Source organism: Pongo pygmaeus, chromosome 8, assembly GCF_028885625.2.
Source record: "Pongo pygmaeus isolate AG05252 chromosome 8, NHGRI_mPonPyg2-v2.0_pri, whole genome shotgun sequence".
Lineage (NCBI taxonomy): Eukaryota > Metazoa > Chordata > Mammalia > Primates > Hominidae > Pongo > Pongo pygmaeus.
This window is the reverse complement of record NC_072381.2, coordinates 23,873,441-23,891,707: the sequence shown is the minus strand read 5'-3', so window position 1 is coordinate 23,891,707 and position 18,267 is coordinate 23,873,441. Positions and strand designations below refer to the sequence as shown.

The 18,267-nt window shown below is 42.0% G+C and overlaps 1 protein-coding gene across 1 annotated transcript in view; it reads right to left on the bottom strand.

Annotated features, from left to right (window-relative positions):
* KIAA1217 (KIAA1217 ortholog) overlaps nucleotides 1-13,715 on the bottom strand; it is an 850,426-nt gene extending 836,711 nt beyond the window's left edge. Inside the window, exon 1 of the mRNA XM_054436086.2 lies at nucleotides 13,580-13,715. The gene's annotated coding sequence lies outside the window, so the exon portion shown is untranslated. The remainder of the gene's footprint in view (nucleotides 1-13,579) is intronic.
* Between the last annotated feature and the right edge of the window lie 4,552 nt (nucleotides 13,716-18,267).

The following is an 18,267-nucleotide window of genomic DNA, read 5'->3' as shown; positions in this document are numbered from 1 at the left end:
ATTCTCCATGAACTAGCAAGAGTCATCTTCTTCATCCATATATGTTTTTTGCATTAGTCCCCCTTTAAAACGCCTCATACCATCCTTAGAATAAATCTGCACTCCTCTTTGAGGAGTTAAGGCCCTGTCTAACTTTTCCACTGCATTTCTCACCGTCTTCTGTTCACTCACCTTGCTCCAACCACAGTGGCCTTCCGCAAGGACTGCCTCAAGGCCTGTACATATTGGGCCTCCTCTACTTGGCATCTTGTCCTCTCTCTTCCTGTCCTTCAGAGCTCAGCTTGGGGAAGAGTGAGGGTCAGAGGAAAGAGCACTCAAAAGGAAGCCAGGAAGCTGAGGCTCCCTCTCTGGCTCTGCCACCTCAAGCTCTGTGAGCCAGGATGTCACCCAGTTCTTCTGAGCCTCAGGGCATCTACCTGTAAAATTAGGGGATTGGACCAGACAGATGTGTGTACCCTCCTTCTGCTGCTGTTCAATAAACTTAACCCTGTAATAGGGTTTGGCTATGAGCCCACCCAAATCTCATCTTGAATTGCAGCTCCCATAATTCCCACATGTTGTGGGAGGGACCTGGTAGGAGATAATGGAATCATAGAGGTGGTTTCCCCCATACTGTTCTCATGGTAGTGAATAAGTAAGTTCCATGAGAGCTGATGATTTTATAGGGGAAGCCCCTTTCGCTTGGCTCTCATTATCTCTTGTCTGCTGCCATGTAAGAGGTGCCTTTTGTCTTCTGCCATGATTGTGAGGCCTCCTCAGCCACATTGAACTGTGAGTCCATTAAACTTATTTTTCTTTATAAATTATCCAGTCTCAGGTATGTCTTCATCAGCAGCATGAAAACGGACTAATACACCCTGCTTTTCTCCCTTCTTTCCCTCTGTGACCAGCCTTTTGAAAGCAATTTTTAAATCCTTCATTCAATTCCATTTCTCTCTTGCCTCCACTTTGAGTCTCAAAAATGTAAAAAACTGGAATGGAAAGAACAGAAATAGTGAATGACATTTCCTTCTTGAAGGAAAACCTGAAACCAAAATAAGACTGGTGAATCCAGACAAGGGCATTTTAATTTTTGCCTTTAAAAAATTATTTATTTTAGAGATTTAGGAGGTACAAGTGCAGTTTTCTTATAAGGATATATTGTGCAGTGGTAAAGTCTGGACTTTCAGTGGGCACATCTCCCAAATAGTGAACATTGTACCTAACAGGTAATTTTTTAACCCTCACACCCTCCCATTTTCTCACCTTTTGGAGTCTCCAGTGTCTACTATTCCACCCTGTATGTGGCCATTGTTTCACTCCCACTTATAAGTATAGTATGTGACTTTCTGTTTCTGGGTTATTTCATTTAGGCAATGCCCCCCAGTTCTTCAGAAACAGACATTTTAAAAGTGAAAACACACTGCTCTGAGGATAATGACATGGGCCTATCACCAGACTTCCAGGCCGCAGGTAGCCTGGTTCTTTTTACTTTCTCCTTCCCATTATTTCCCTTCCTCCTGCTCTCTGTCCTCCCCCAGCACTGGCCTTCCATCACTTCTTCCTAAAGCAGGGCCTTGGGGTATGTTATTCCCACCGCCAGAACACCAGACCAAACCCCTATATTATATGCTCTCACAGCACCAGGAATCTCCCCTTCATCATACAAATCATAGCTGTAATTTTACATTTAGTTTGTAATTATTCTATTGTGTCTTCCTACCCCTTTAACCTATATGTTGTCATAGGACAGGAGTCAGGTCTATTTAAACTTTTTGGTAATAAGGTTACTTCTTATTAGATAGCAGGTGATCAATAAATATTCTGAATGAATATGTGTATAAAAAGAACAGAATAGTACACATTCTTTACATAGGATATACCCAATAACAGGTCCCCGCCTGGTGTCCATGTGGCAGCCAAGAATCTTCAGCCCTCTATAGAATCTATTTAGGGTTTTCCTCACCTCTTCCATACTGCTGACTGGAACTCATTATCAGCCCTAGACTTCCTTCTCTTCCCTTCACCTTACATGTCCCAAAAGTGCCTGAACAGCAGTGTTAAGAATGAAAAATAGAAGGAGAAAGTCACTTTTATCCTGACATCCAAACCAGACAAAAATATCACAAGAAAATTACAGACCAATATCTCTTATGAATATAGACAAAAATTCTCAACAAACTAAGTCCAGCAACATATGAAAAGGATTGTACAACATAACCAAGTGGAATTTATCCCATGAATGCAAGGTTGGTTTAGTATCAAAAATTAATTAATATGTAATATTAATAGAATAAAGAATAAAAATCAAATAATCATCTTAATGGATACAGAAAAAGCATTTCAAAAAATCCAATACCATTTCATGATAAAAACACTCAACAAAGTAGGAAGAGAAAGAGAACTTCCTCAACCTGATAAAGTGTATCTGTGGAAAACCTACAGCTAGCATTATACTTAATGGTGAAAGACTAGGTGCTTTTACTTCTAAGATCCAGAACAAGACAAGGATGTCCACCTGTGCTACTTCTGTTTAACATTGTATTACAGGACCTAGCCAGGACAATTAGGCAAGGAAGTAAAGAAGGGAGGGAGGTAGAAAAACACATCTAGATTAGAAAGAAATAAATAAAACTTTCTATTCACAGACGACATGATCATGTATAGAGAAAATCCTTTAAAAATCTACCAAAAAGCTATTAAAACAAATAAACTTGTTTAGCAAGGTTGCGGAGCACAAGACCAATATAAAAAAAAGCAATTGTGTTTTCATATACTAGCAAAGAACAATTCAAAAATCAAATTAAGCAAACAATTCCATTTACAACAGCATTTAAAATAAAATACTTAAAAATCAATTTAACAAAATATATGTAAAATGTGTACTCTTAAAACTATGCAACAATGTTGAAAAAAATTAAGACCTTAATAAATGGAAAGCCATACCATGCTCATATATCAAATGAATTGATATTGTTAAGATGACATTACTTCCCAAATTGATCTATAGACTCAACACCATTCCTACCACAACCCCAGCTGGCGCTCTCTCTCTCTCTTTTTTTTTTTTTTTCCTTTTTTGCAGAAATTGATAAGCAGGCCCTAAAATGTATGTGGAAACTCAACTACTGAGATAGCCAAAACAATCTTAAAAAATAAGAACAAAGCTGAATAACTCACAATTTCCAATTTAAAAACTTATTTCAAAGCTACAGTATCCAAGACAATGTGGTACTGGCATAAAAATGAACATACAGATCAATAAAATAACATTAAGACTCTATAAATAAACCCTCACATTTATGGTCAATTGATTTCAACAAGGCTGTCAAGAAAATTTGATTACTTTTCACAAATGTTGCTGGGAAAATTGAATATCCACATGCATAAAAATAAAGTTGAATCCCTTCCTCACACCATATACAAAAATCTTTACTTAAAATGTAGACAAATTAAGAGACAGCTAAAATTACAAAACTTTTAGAAGAAAACACAGGAATAAATCCTAATGAATCTGCATTTGTTGCACAAGCGACAAAAGAAAAAAACAGATAATTGTACTTCATCAAAATATTAAAACTTTTGTGTTGCAAAATAAACCATCAGGAAACTGAAAAGAAAACCTATAGGAAGACAGAAGATATTTGCAAGAAACTTGTACCTAAAATAAAGAACACTTACAACTCACTCAATAATAAAAAGACAACCCAATTTAAAAGTTGACAATGAATTTGAAAAGACATTTCTCCAAAGAGGATACGCAAATGTCCAATAAGCACATGAAAAGATACCCAACCTCATTAGTCATTAGGGAAATGCAAGTCAAAACCACAAGATACCACTTCAAATCCAGAAAGATGACTATACTCAAAAAAAGAGTTAAGTATTGGCAAATATGTGAGGAAAACAAAACTGTCATATTGCTGGCAAGAATGTAAGATGATGCAGCTGCTCTGGAAACCAGTTTGACAGTTCCTTCAAATGCTAAACATAGTTATCATATCACCCAATAACTCCACTACTAGGTGTCTATCCAGGAGAAATACAGATATATACCCATACAAAGATTTGTATTTTAGTCTTTATAGGATTATTCATAATAGCCAAACATTGGAAGCAACCTAGATGTCCATAAACTGATAAATGGACAATAAAATGTGGTATATCCATGCAATGAGCTTTTATTTGGCAATAAAAAGAAAGGAATTATTGACACATGCTACAACACAGATGAACAGTTAAAACATTATGCAGAGTGAAAGAAGCCAATCACAAAAGGATAAATACTGTTATGATCCCATATATATGAAATGTCCAAAATCAGCAAATCCATAGAAACAGAAAGTAGATGAGCAGTTTTTAGGGGCTGACAGGGTGGAAGATAAGAAGGGAACTGCAACTACTGGGTAGGGGAGTTTCTTTTAGGGGAGATGAAAATGTTCCAAAATTAGATATTAGTGGTAGTTGCATGACCTTATAAATTTGTTTTTAAAAATGCAACTATACTCTTTAAATGGATGAATTCTATACTATATGAATTATATCTCAATAAAGCTGTTTTTTAAAAAAGAAAGAAGGAAAGAAAAAAGAAACCCTGAGGTCATATTTCTCCTTATTTACCACTGAGCTCACTATATATATATATATATATATATATATACACACACACACACATACATACACATACACACACATGCATATATGTGTATGTGTGTGCATAATACAAAGTACACACATATATTACATATCTATATATATATATAGTATATTGTATATTGTATATATTACACCAGTCCTCGGTTTCCAAAGACTCACCCTGATGTTCTATTCCAAGGATCAGCAAATGAAGATCCACAAATCCAATCTAACTCTCAACCTGTTTTTGTTTTTGTATTGCTCTTTGGCAATACAAAAACAAAAATCTAGTTTTTACATTTTCAAAGGACTTCTTAAAAAATAAAAAAGAATATGTGACAAAAATCAGTGTGGACTGCAAAGTCTAAAACATGTTTGCTCTCTGGGCCTTTATAGAACAAGTTTGCTGACCCCCTGATCTATATCTTTTATTTTCTCTACATTTACCGAGAAGAAAAGGGGAGGAGGAGGAGGAGAAAGAACAAGAGGAAAACATACCCTTTCTTTTACATCATTGTTAGCGGTGAAAACAGTGCAGTATGGGCGCCAGTTTGTACATATTCACGAGAGCCAACTGTTAAATTTTTAAGAGTTTTTAAGTCAGTTGATGTCATGTTGTAATTGGCCACAGCAGAAATATTTACGATACAGAAATTGGCAAACAGTTCAAATCAGAGCTTTTTTCCCCCTGCAGAGAGCCAGCGTATCTCTAAATAAAAACCTTCCGAAAATCTTGTCGTCTTTGTACTTTGCAGAAATCAGAGAGCAGGGAAGAAACTTACAATCAGATTTTTAGTCCACAGGGAATTTGCAGATGGGACGCCATGGTATAAAGCTAAGGGCAGATCAGGAAGTACATAGGGCAGTGTCCCGTTCTTGCGAAGAAAAGAAACTTCAGACTCACAGTGTCTCTCTGATCCTCCCTCCACCACTCCCACATTGTACTTTCTTTGCTGGGACATCTGCTCTATACATATAGGTGACCGCCAGAAGGGTCTCCACTCCCGATCTCTGGAGACTGCTGAGAAGGAGAAGCACCCAGCCCACGTGCCAGCACTGTAGCAGGTGAAAACAAGTTCCTGGCATTAACCAGGGCATGGAGGGAAGATGTTCTAATCACCACTAGGGGGTGGGCTGGTCACACTTTGCATCAAGGAGCCCGAGGGACCAGAATACAGAGGGCAAGAAAGGGCAACCAGAAGCACTTTGGGAGGCCAAGGCAGGCGGATCACGAGGTCAGGAGACCCAGACCATCTTGGCTAACACGGTGAAAACCCGTCTCTACTAAAAATACAAAAAATTATTGGGCGAGGTGGCATGCACCTGTAGTCCTAGCTACTTGGGAGGCTACATTTTATTAACTTAATATTATTTATGTTAATTTTTAAGTGGCAAATAAAGTGGATTCGATATTGTCTGTTCAGTAGAGTGATTATATAGATATGTTTTATATATGTATCATACACATACAAAATACAATGTGTGTGTGTGTGTGTGTGTGTGTGTGCGTGTGTACTCTCCTGTTCTGTTAAGTAAACTAGCAAGGAGTCAAGGAAGAGATTACTTACAAAAATGCCCAACCTGAATCTTCATGGTGTAACATGATGACAATTAAGATTTTATTAATTACAAATTAAGACTCATTTTCCCATATGAAAAAGCAAACTATAGTATTATTTTTGAATGCTCAGCCATAAATTAAATAGGTTTCCCCAAGGCAGCTGGAAACCTACATTCCACATATAATGTTGTTTCTATTAGAAAATACTTCCCAACAACCTACTTATGAAGAGTGTTCAGAATAAAATGTGTTTATGAACTAGGCAAAAGAAAAAAAAATGTGTACCACTTAGAAAGTCACTCCCTCTTTCATTTCATTGTCTCATTGTATGATTATATCTGGAGTCCAAATTCCTCCCACCCACCCCAAGTTATCTGTTCTCTTCTCTTTTCTTCTCTTCTCTCCCTCTTCCCTAAAAAATTGTTCTGTCTGCATCTCTTTTACAGTTACAAGAAAATAAATTTCTCATAGATATGCTGCACTTCAAGGTTGTTGGCCCCATTTTTGCTACTGTAGTAACTTTTCCTGGCTCCAGAAAAGCCACTGTAATCTAATGGAAATTGGACAAGGTCATGGAGCATGCTAAGAAAAGACCTGGTAACCTACAAGTACTAAACCCAAGGCTCTCTTTCTATTTCTAGCGTGAAAAATGGGCACAACATGACATTTTTCTCTGGTAAAGCAAAACCATTGTAAACACTCAGGACTGAAGGTGCTATTTGTGGAGTCAACTTCTAAAATTTGACTGCTTTGAGCTAGTAGGAATTACGATCTGTATAGTATGCTAACTTATACATGAATGTAATAAGGTACTAAACTTTAACACATACACACAATATCTGCTCACAATGTCCTGGTAAAGCTGTGACAATATCCTATCAACCCAGACAACAGGGCATTTAAACAGTTACAGGCTATTATTAAGCAATTAAGAAGTATTTATTTAGGCTATTTATATAGGCTATTACTAGCCCTAGGGAGGGCTTTACAGGGGTCATTTTATTTATTTTTTATTTGTTCATGTAATGCTTCATTGGTTAATTGATACGACCTTATAACTCCTCCAGCTAAACTTTGTTGGTTCAGGAGGCCATCAGTGAGAACAGTTATGTTAAGACCAGCAAGAGGCAAACCCAAAAGTAAGAGACAGGAAAGTTGTGAAAAACCAACACAGATGGCCAACCCATTTGAGGAGGACTTGCATGGATATCATGAGAGAATGTGGCTCTCTCACCCTGAGGATGAAATGCACAATCGCAACCTTCCAGCATCCCTAAGACAGAAAGTATTTCACAGAAAGGATTATGCCATATCTTGGAGAGATAACTGCATTTATTTCCTACTTATCTTCAGCAGCAGATGTAAACAGCCATTGGGACTTCTTCAAAGTCATTTCCAAAAATAGTATTAGGGATTCTAGAAGAGTTCTGCCTCTGACCACAATTCTGGCCAAAAGAGGGACTAAAAGGCCAGGAGAACTGAGACAACACCATAATAATAATGTCTTATACTAAATAAACATGTACCAAATGCCAGATGCTGTGCTAAACACTCAATGTGCATGGTTTCATTTAATCATAACAAGACCCTATAATATAGGTACTATTTTATTCCCATTTATTTATTCAAGAAATATTTACAGACTACCTTCTATGTGGCAGAAATTTTTCTAGCCACTAGGGATTCAGAAATGAGCAAAACAGAAAAAAAATCTCTTCCTTTATGGAGTTTACCTTCTAGTAGGGGAGAGAAACAAAAGATGGAAGTGAATCAAATGTATGGAATTTCTTATAGCCAAAGAGCTAAAAGGGAAATTAATGCAAAAAAAGGATAGAAAGTTAGATGGATGTAATGTAAAACAATGTAGCCAAGAAAGACCTTATTGAAAAGATGAACTTGAGAAAACATTTGAAGGAAGTGGAGGACTCAAGCAGGTTATCTGGAGAAGTTCAAAGATAAGTTCAAAGTTACTTAGATGACAGCAAGTGTGGTGTGCTATTGGAACAGGAAGATGGCAGTGTGGTGGAAGCATGGTGATTAAAGAGGGAAGTTGTAGAGAAATCAGAATGTCAGAGCAGATAGATCGTGTAGAATCTTATTTGTAATTGTAAGGGCTTTTTTTTTTTTTTTTTTACTGTGAGAGAAATGGGAAAATATTATAAAATTTAAGCAGAGGAGTCACATTATTTGCCTTACGTGTTAGTAGTATTGCTCTGGCTATGTGTGGAATCTAGAATTTGGGGGTGGTACAAGGATGGAAGCAGAGAGAGGTTGGGAAGTCACTGCAATAATTCAGGGAAATGACGGCAGCTTGGTCTCGGCTGCCAGGAAGGGATGTGGTGATAACTGGTCAGATTTGGATTATATAATGAAGGCCTAGCTGCAAGATTGGTTAATGGGTTGAATGCTTTCTGTGAGAGGATGACTCTGAGGTTTTTGGCTCAAGTAATCACAAAAATGGGGCTGCCACTTACTGAGAGAAGGAATAAGTGAGAGAAGCAGGGAGCAGGCATATTAGGGTCACATCTATCCAGAAAGTAATGTTAGCAAAAGAAACAGTACTTCAGAGTTAGAGTCTTTAGAAGGCTGTGGCTCTCATGATTAAGATTCCAGTTCTATCTAAGTGATGCATACTTCACTCAATCATTCTTTTATTCATTTATTCCTTTATTCAACAAATTTTCATCAAGTGTCCATTGTGTGCCAAACAGTATACTAGGTCTTAGATATGTAGTGAGCAAGAAACACTTGGTTCCTTCCTTTCTTAAAACTTATGATCTGGAGGAAAAACAATTATATTAAACTATAAAACAAAACAAATAAAAAATTATTAATAAAGAAAGGGATGGCTGGGCACAGTGGCTCATGCCTGTAATCCCAGCACTTTGGGAGGCCAAGGTGTGAGGATCACTTGAGCCCAAGAGTTCGAGGCTGCAGTGAGCTATGATTGAAATGCTGCACTCCAGCCTGGGTGACAAAGAGAAACCCAGTCTCTAAAAAAAGGAAAAGAAAAAGAAAGGGAAGTATTGGACAACTTCAGTAATTTGCCCATAGTTGCATAGGTGGGGAGAGACAGGGTTGGAACTTGACACAGGTGCCTCCTTCCAGAGCCCACATGCTCACCTTACGGAGTGATCAGATGCCAACACCATTCAATTGAGAAGAGAGCACAAGCAGTCAAAAGGAGCACCAACACCACCCAGGAGATCCTGACCATGGCTGTGTCATGAACACTACAGAACCTTTTCTGGGCCCAAGTTCCCTCATCTCTAAAATGAACCAGATGGTCTTCACAGTCCGTTCTGGCTCTGAAACTGTGATTCTCTGATGTACATTGGTGTCCACAGGTAGGAAAGAAGATGTGGGGAACCCCAGTCCAAGCTTCACTGACTTCACAGCTCTGCCTAGGACCAGGCCCGTGTCTGAGGCTGGGAGCCACAAGTCCTTTGCTGCCCTGTCCTCAGAAGGACCTGATCAGGCAGCAGGAGCAGTGAAAGTAGGGGGTGGCATGGGAGACCGCTCTCAGAGATGGGGGCAACCGGAGGATGTGAGCTGGATGGAATGAGAGAAAAGACAAATTCAAGGACCGCAGATCCGGCCAGGTGCAGTGGCTCATGTCTGTTAAGCCCAGCACTTTGGGAGTCTGAGGCACGAGGCTGTGTCTACAAAAAATAGCCAGGCATGGTGGTGCACACTTGCACTCCTAGCTACTTGGGAGGCTGAGATCAGAGGATTGCTTGAGCCCAGGAGGTCAAGGCTACAGTAAACAGAGATCATGCCACTGCACTCTAGCCTGGACGATAGAGCAAGACCCTGTCTCAAAAAGAAAAAAAAAAAAAAGGATAGCCGATCCATTAGACTGTCCCTGGGTTTAGGTATCCTGAGTGTGTGATTTTCTCTCAAGCCTACGGTGGGCAACATAAGGGACTCATGGATTTGAATGTGATCCTGGGAAATGTAGACCCTTCACTATTTTGGCTCCAGTTTTCTCATCTGCAAAATGAGGCCAGATATTTTCTAAACTCCGTAATCTATGACCCCACACTCCTGTAACCTCAGCATTTCTGTCCCTTAACTAAATTTCCAAAATAAACTTCTGCCTCCTAGAGTGTGCTTCTTGCCAAATTTGCAAGACTCACTCAAATTGTCATTTGATCTAACAGTGCAGTTCTGGAAATAATCCAAATCAAATGTCTACCACAGAAGAAACATCTCAATGTTTGGTTAAAGAATTCCAACATTTAGCTACCATTTTTAGTATTTCTTTACGTTTACTTCTACAATATAAATTTTAAGCCACCATAAATTATCCACAATCACAATACTCTTCCTAGAGCTCTGATGTCTTAAAATATCTGCAAGATATTCAATAATGGAAAATATACTATTTTTTCCCATTCACTAATTACAAATTGCTTCTCAGTGTTGGTATACTAAATTAATGACATTAACTACAGAATACAAAGCCCCAAACAAAGCAATGCTCTACATCAACATATTTTGATTTTCAGTGCCTAATTAAATCATGTAATTAAAATAATCTCATTTTGTAAGTAGAGAAAAAATTTACAAATATTCTACAAATGGCCCCAAATCACATAGCACTGAAAAGTTTCCAAAAACTAAAACCAGTATTAATGTCTATAATTGACTCTTGACTCAAATTACTGAGTTATAATTATCATTGATAAACACTGAAAAAGCAGTGCAAAAGTAAGTAGTTTTGTTGTACACTTTTTTTTTTTTTTTTTTTGAGACAGGGTCTGACTTTGTCAACCAGGCTGGAGTGCAGTGGCACAATCTCAGCTCACTGCAGCCTTGACCTCCTGGGATCAAGCGATCTTCCCACCTCAGCCTGCCAAGTAGCTGGGACCACAGGTGCACATCCCCATGCCAGCTAATTTTTTTTTTTTTTTGTATTTTCAGTAGAGACAAGTTTTGCCATGTTGCCTAAGCTGGTCTTAAACTCCGGAGCTCAAGTGATCTGCCCACCTCAGCATCCCACAGTGCTAGGATTACAGGAGTGAGCCACTGTGCCTGGCCTTGTTGTACACTTTTAAAAAACTATGAAGCCTTAGTTTTCTGAAATAATGAATAATGAAACTAAATTTGGCAGGGGGTGGAGGGGGGTGGAATCCTTATTACTCACCTTGGAATTTATCACCTTCTACTGTAGTGCAATAGTAACTTGGGCTCAATTAATAAAACCAAGGAAAGTCTTGCATATATGTGTTTAATCTTCACTAGTAAAATCAATATATGCATATTTTAATCAGGTTTAAATGAAGTACGTTTAAAGCACGGGGGTACAAATTCATACATTAGTAGCAAAATATTATTAGATACGTGAAGGAATTCTTATAATCCTAAAGTATTTTCCACCCATCTGCCTCACTACCTAGACACATTCCAATCATCTTATTACCAACACAGCCACATGAGAAGGGCATTGTGATCTCTGCATGGTAAGTTAACAGAGACTCTGCTCTAAAAATGGCATTTACAATCTTTAAGTGTTCAGAGATGCACGTATTTCATAGAGAACAGAGATGGGTGCTGGTAATTTCCATTGCATAAAGATGGAAAACAAACACTTAAGGATATATACTTTCGAATGTTCGTGAACCTTATTTTCTCTTCCCTCTTGCCTTCTCCAATTCCCTTTATTTCAGTCTCTTCGTGACATGTTCCCCTAGCACGATAAGCTTTCGTTAGGTTACTTTTAACTATGCATAATTCATGCATTCATTTATTCATTTAACAGTACTTGCTGATGACCTACTATGTGCAGGTGCAGTGGTGGTCTCTGGGAATCAAAGATGAATGCCAGCATCCCGCCTTCAAGGAGGATACCGTCTTGCAAATATTTGCCCACACACTTAATGGGCTGCGAGTGTGAGTCATTGTGGTTAAAACCAGGTAGCACCTGCCCTTCCCTGTAGAGAGCAAGCATCTTCACCTTCTTTCCAAACCACTTCTAGCAGACTGTAAGCTCCCAAAGTGCTGAGATCACACATTGAATCATCTCTGTTGCAGGAGCATCTAGCACAATGTCTGGCACATACATAGTTGGGCCCCATAAAGTGTTTCGGGGGGATGAAGTGAAATTGGGTGACCAGGATGCATTACAAATGACTTTTGTCTTCAACTCAATGGCATCAGTATTTAATTAACTATCTCCCTCTCTCTCCGAAGTGTAGCCTTGGTATCAGAAGCTAAGTGGGATTTCCATTCCCTAAGCACAGAAACTCCTACTCTCGGAGAAGATGCCTTCGCCACTTTCCTAGGATCGTTTCATCAAATTTAATATCAAATTCCTGAGAACCCTCCCCAGGTGACAGCAGGGTAGGCGAGCTGGCCTACGCCGTCCTCGCCTGCCCTCTGCAGGGCTTCGACCCTAGGACGAGCGCAGATTCCAGGAACTTTTTTCCCCTATTAGAAGTAGGGTCAGTTAAAGAAGAAAACCTCCTTGGGAGAATCCCATTAGGAAGGAGAGAGCCCAAAAGAGCTGAACATGCCCCGAAAAGAAGTGAGCAGAATGTCGAGGGTCTCGAGGGTCTCTTTTGAACAGACAGGGTCTCGCCCGCCCTCGAAGCAGCTCAGGACAGTCCGGGATCTCGGAGGACCGGCAGCGGCGCGTGGAGAGCGGCGGGCGGGGAGGGCAGCCAGCCGGAAGGCCGGCCGCTGCTGGGGTCACCCTGCTCCCGGGCGCTGTCGCCCTCCGCGAAACCTCCCGATGACAAGAATTAATGACCAGGTTCCAAAGGCACCCAACATCAACTGTAGCGACCCGAAGCGTCACATTCGCCTCCTGCCTCGACCTCTGCCGCCTCCGTAGAGGCTGGAGCGTCTCAGAAGACCCAAGCCTCCGACTCCGAACCCCCAGCCCCAAACTCCCCAGTGTCCCTACCCTCCAGCCCGTCTCGGGGCCGGTTCTCTCTCCCCATGCCCCTGTCTTCCAGCCCTCAGAAAAAGCAATGCCCTCTTCGCAGCCCCGAGTGAAAAACGAGGCAACATCCTAGCCGCGCCTATATAAGCCCCTGGCTCGCCAATCCAGGGGGGCACGCCAAGGTCACCAGGATAGGCGTGACTGCCTCCACCTTCACTCTCCCCACATCCTTCCCTTTCTGAGATCCCCGGGGTCCGGTTCCTCTCCAGTCCCTCCTCCCAGTTGGGGGTCTTCTCCTTTTGGCACCCCATCACCGCACCGGGACCCCTCCCGGCCTGGCCCTCCTGCGGGGGGGGGGGGGGTCCTTGCCCTCTCTCGAAACGCTCAGTTGCTCTCCCGCGCAAGGCTCCCTTGTAAGTCTCCCCTCGGTTTCCTTATCCAAGGAGGGGAGATGTGCCTCCCACTCGCGCTGGGGGAGCCGCAGGGCAACCGACGCAAACTTCTGCTGCACTTACTTCGGGCCGAGGCTGCCGCCCCCTCGCCTCTCCTCGCTCTCCCACTGGCAGCTGCTCCGCGGAGACCTGGAGCCACCTCGCTCTCATGCCCCACACCAGCGCAGCTGCGAAATGCGCAAGAGGGGGAAGGGGTGTCTCCCGGGCGAGCGTGCCTAGGGCCCGAGTCTGGGGCCGAGGTCCGGCCGCCGCTCCCGGCTGCCAGCCGAGTGGTGGCCTCTTCTGGCAGCCCGGGGATGCTGCGCAGGGCGCTGAGCGCCCTGCTCCTCCGCCGGGTCGTTTCTGCCCGACTTGCAGTTTCAGGGCATGCCAGGACTGCAGCACCCTCTCCGTCCTCCCCCGGAAACGACTTTCAATTCACCTGGAGGCTCTCGAGGCTCCCCCGCGGGCGGGTAGCGTGACAGTGGGTGCAGAGGAGAGGGAGGAGCGCGGGAGCGGCGGCGGCCCGAGTGCGCCTCCCGCTTGCCGGGCGAGGAGCGCGCAGCCCTCTCCAGCCGCTCTCCTCTGGACTGCAGTCCTGACGTCACCCCCACCACCCCCCACCCCGCGGAGGAGCCGCGCGGAGGGTGGGGTGCAGGGAGTGAGGACGCGCGAGTGTGAGCTGGAGTGTAAGCGCGTGCGTGTGCACGCGCGCGTGTGCCCCGCAGGGCTGGGGACGGATGGGAACCGCAGCTGGATCCTGTGAGGAGCCAGAGCTCCCTGCAAACGGGCGCCGAGGGGCTGCCGCGAACAGCCGGGGGCGCTCGCTTCCAGGTCGGGGCGGGGATACCAGGGAAGCAGAGTTTGGAGGCGACTACAGGAAAAGGAAGAAGGCAGTACGGGTAGTTGGAGAGCGGGAGTTGGGCATTCTCTTTCCCCAAAGTTGGAGGCTGCACAGGATGCCTTTAGAAAGCTGCGCTAGAGGTTTAGGGGGAAGAGTGGGATAGACGGTGTGGGAGAGTTGGTTTCCACGCTCCTGTAGGAGGGAGTTCGGCTTGAGGAAGAAGAGCTCAGAGTCCTCTCAACCTCCACCCCCGCGGCAGGTTCCAGCAAGGCAGCCAGCTTCGGTGCGCCAAGGGCGCCTCTAGCCTACTGGGAGCAAATCTCCAGCCCGGGGCCCCTCTCTACTAAGTTCCTGCAAAGAGTTCGAAGGGGCCAGGCTTTTCCACCTGAGTCCCCTCCCTGCGTGAACCTCCGCCAGAAGCTGGGCGAAAGCACTCCGAGCAAGCGAAAGAGGTCAAGGCCGAGGCTGGATTCCAGATGCAAGAGGCGCCGCCCTTGGGTCCTGGGTCTGAGGTCAGTCGTAGGGGTGACAACTCCAAGCAGAGTTCCTTGAGCTCATCAGTGAGGCTACATTTGAGTTTTGCCATTCCCCGGGACCTTACACTAGAAAGCGATCCACGTTGTCACCCAACTTTACTGGTTCTCTGAAATTGTTTTGGGGGCCAAAAATAGAAGAGACTTTCTGCGAAAGCGCCAAACGAAGGTTCTTTAGGTGGTGCTAGAATGGCTAGAGTTTGTTCCTGAAGCGTTTGTCCCTTAGCAGAGACCCAGCCATCCTTGAGGCGGAGTGCCTGGTTCCGTGCGCCTTCTGCGCACCTCTCCCCGCTGCCGAGTGCCCAACCCGGAGTTGCCCGCCCGCCGCCTCCCGGCTGGAGCAGAATGTGCAATGCGCCCCAGCCAGCACCAGATCCGCTGTCAGCATGGAGGCATCAGGCGCGCTCTGCAGTGATCTCGAGTGCAGCCAGCAATTTTGCCCCCGTCGAGTGCCAACGGTTTTTAACTGCAAGCGTCTTGCTTCCTGAATCCAGACACTGTTTAATCGCCAAGATGACTTTTTATTCATTAAAATATTTTTAATGGAAAGGGTAGAGAGTGGGAAGTGGCAAGTAAAAGAGGCAAAAATATTCTCCATTCACATACACTGTTTTTCAACCTTTTAAAAGTTACTGAAGTAGAGTCAGATCTGGATGAAGCCGCAGAAAGTTTCATTAACACTCTTGATTCTCAAATGGAAGCTTAACAAAATAGAAGCAAGCCTGAGATCCTAGTCTACTGTCTTAGGTTTAATGATCTTAAACATTCCCGCATTTGAAAATTCAAATTCTAGCTAATTAGACAAAATTATGGATATCCTTAACTATGCATTAGATTTCACGAATAAATAGAATAATTAAAATAAGTAACGTACAGCCCAGCATGTTCCTAATTAGAACAAAGGAGTATTAGAGAAGGCTGTAGATTCATTGCCCCAGGGCTTCTTGTAACTGTAACCGTCCTATTTTTTAACGTGCAAATGTGAAAGCACCCTGACATCATGAAGGAATTACATAACTAGTTCCTGGTTCTGCGTCTTTCAAAAGCAGCAATTTTTAGTAGGAATCACTGTTCCTGGAAATACTAATTCAGATTAATAGTGTGAGAATAGGCAAGTCATTGACAAATTAAAGGCATGATTTGAAAACAAAATTGTCAAGAGGCAGCTATGCTGGTACACAGGAACCTTCTTTGTTGGGTCACAGTTTTCCTTCCAAGTGTTCAACGCAGCAAGTAATTGATGCCATATTAGCAGGTATCAGCCTGGCTGACATGCCACGGTAAGTAATGCTTATTTGATGTGGCAAGCCTAAGCCCTTCTTCCCTATTTCCCACTGCTTTCTGTTCACAACTCTACAACAACTGTTTTACTTTCCGATGTGATTGGTTGTTTGCATGTTTGCCTTCCTTCTCAACTTATAAGCTCCTCCAGGGCAGGAATTTTGTTTTTCTTTTCTTAGGACCCAGTGCAGTGCCTGGTATAAACAGCAGGCACTTAATAAATATATGTTGACTGAATTGTTTTTTAAAGAGTATAAAATAACATTTTAAAATCTGCTTAAAGCTGAACCCTATAGCATGTATGTGAAACAAATATGTGTATATACATACACATATGTGCACATATATATACACGTGTGCACATAGGTACACATGCACACGTGTGTGTATATATACACATGCATATGTATATATGTATGAAATTGAAAAGATGGAAAGGAGAAGAGAAGAGAAAAAAGAGAGGAAAGAAAAGGAGAGGAAAAAATGAACTCTGAAAACAATAACTACCAATGGCTAAACAGTGACTCAGTCTGAGTGAGGATTTGAATTGTCCATAGAAACATCACTTGCTGCCCTCAACCTGTGAGATTTCTTTCACATTGGTCTATTACCACGTACATGTTTTAAATTTTTGGGGGTTGGACCTCAGAAGCACTGTTCAAAGTACATTACAAATATTTCTCATTGCTTAGGAAGCAGCACATCATTTAAGTTGGGTATATGTGTTGGTGATGAGTTCAGAAACACTGTTAGTTCAACGTGCCCTGGACTGTGCCCTAATCAGTGTGAAGAGAGTCAGAGTCCAGCAACTGCAATTAGAGCCCAACAGGCCACAGGCCAATGTTTGTGACTATGGTCTCAAACACAAGCCACTTATGGCCAGGTGGTTCAATTATCAAGCACAATAAAGGGACCAGGTGGAAAATAAGCCACAAACACACACACACACACACACACACACACACACACACACAAGTATGTCAATCCATAGCTATGGAGCCAGAACATCATGTTTACAAGGAAGGAATAGCTCTGTTGGGAGTCAAAGAGTAGGGTATTGGAGTGGGAAGGTAACTACTTTAATATTGCAGTGGCTTTTCATCACATACTCCATAGCCATTAAAGCTTCTAAGACAAACCCTCTAGCAGATACATGTTGGCAAAACTATGGAGAATCATAATTCTGTCCTTCTAGAAGCTATCTCCACAGCAAAACAAGCTCCCCCTATCCTGGAGGCAGCTTCTCATTTTCTGTAACACAAAAGCAAATTTTAAAGACCAGAATAAGAATAAAACTTAATTATTTCTCATAGGACTTACCTTCCTATATGTCCCTAAAAACCAGTTAGCACCAATCTTTTACATATTTATAGCATACCTATATATACGTATTTGTATATGTAGCTATACATATATGCATATATATGTATATAGTCAGAGATACACACATATATATACACCACTTATAAAGTACTGCCAAAATGATTTTAATAAATCTATTCAATTATGTAGGTATGTTTCTAGAGTGACATTTAGAAGAGGGCTAAAATAGTTCATCATAAGGAAAACATGATCAAAACATTTTAAACACTTGTTTCAGAGCATAGCAAATTTGGCATAAAACACTGGCATTTGCCTGTAACTTCTCTCAGGACTTGGGTTGGCTCTTAATATTTTATGCTTCATGATATATTAATAGTTTTGTATTTGAACTGCTTGTGTAGTGCCCTCTAATCAGAGTTAACCCTGAAGACAAAAATCTAAGTGGCCAATTCCTTTTTAAGGAGTCCTAAACTGATAAGAAGGCCTAAACTGATAAACTCAATAAATTCAAATTTCAAAAATATCATAACCAAAACAAGTAGTTGACATTATACATTTATAAATAGTACTCCCAAGGCAGTGCCAAGTTAAATTTCATACTAAAATGTTAATGAAGAAGCATTTAGATAACCAACTATTTTGTGGATAATGACAGATTAGCAATAATTTTGTGATGAAAGTTGGACTCGGCTATTATATTTAGAAATAAGGACATTTTACTTACACATATGTTTATATGTGGTAACTGTACTTCATCATAGATTTTTGTATGGAACTTACAATAGACCATT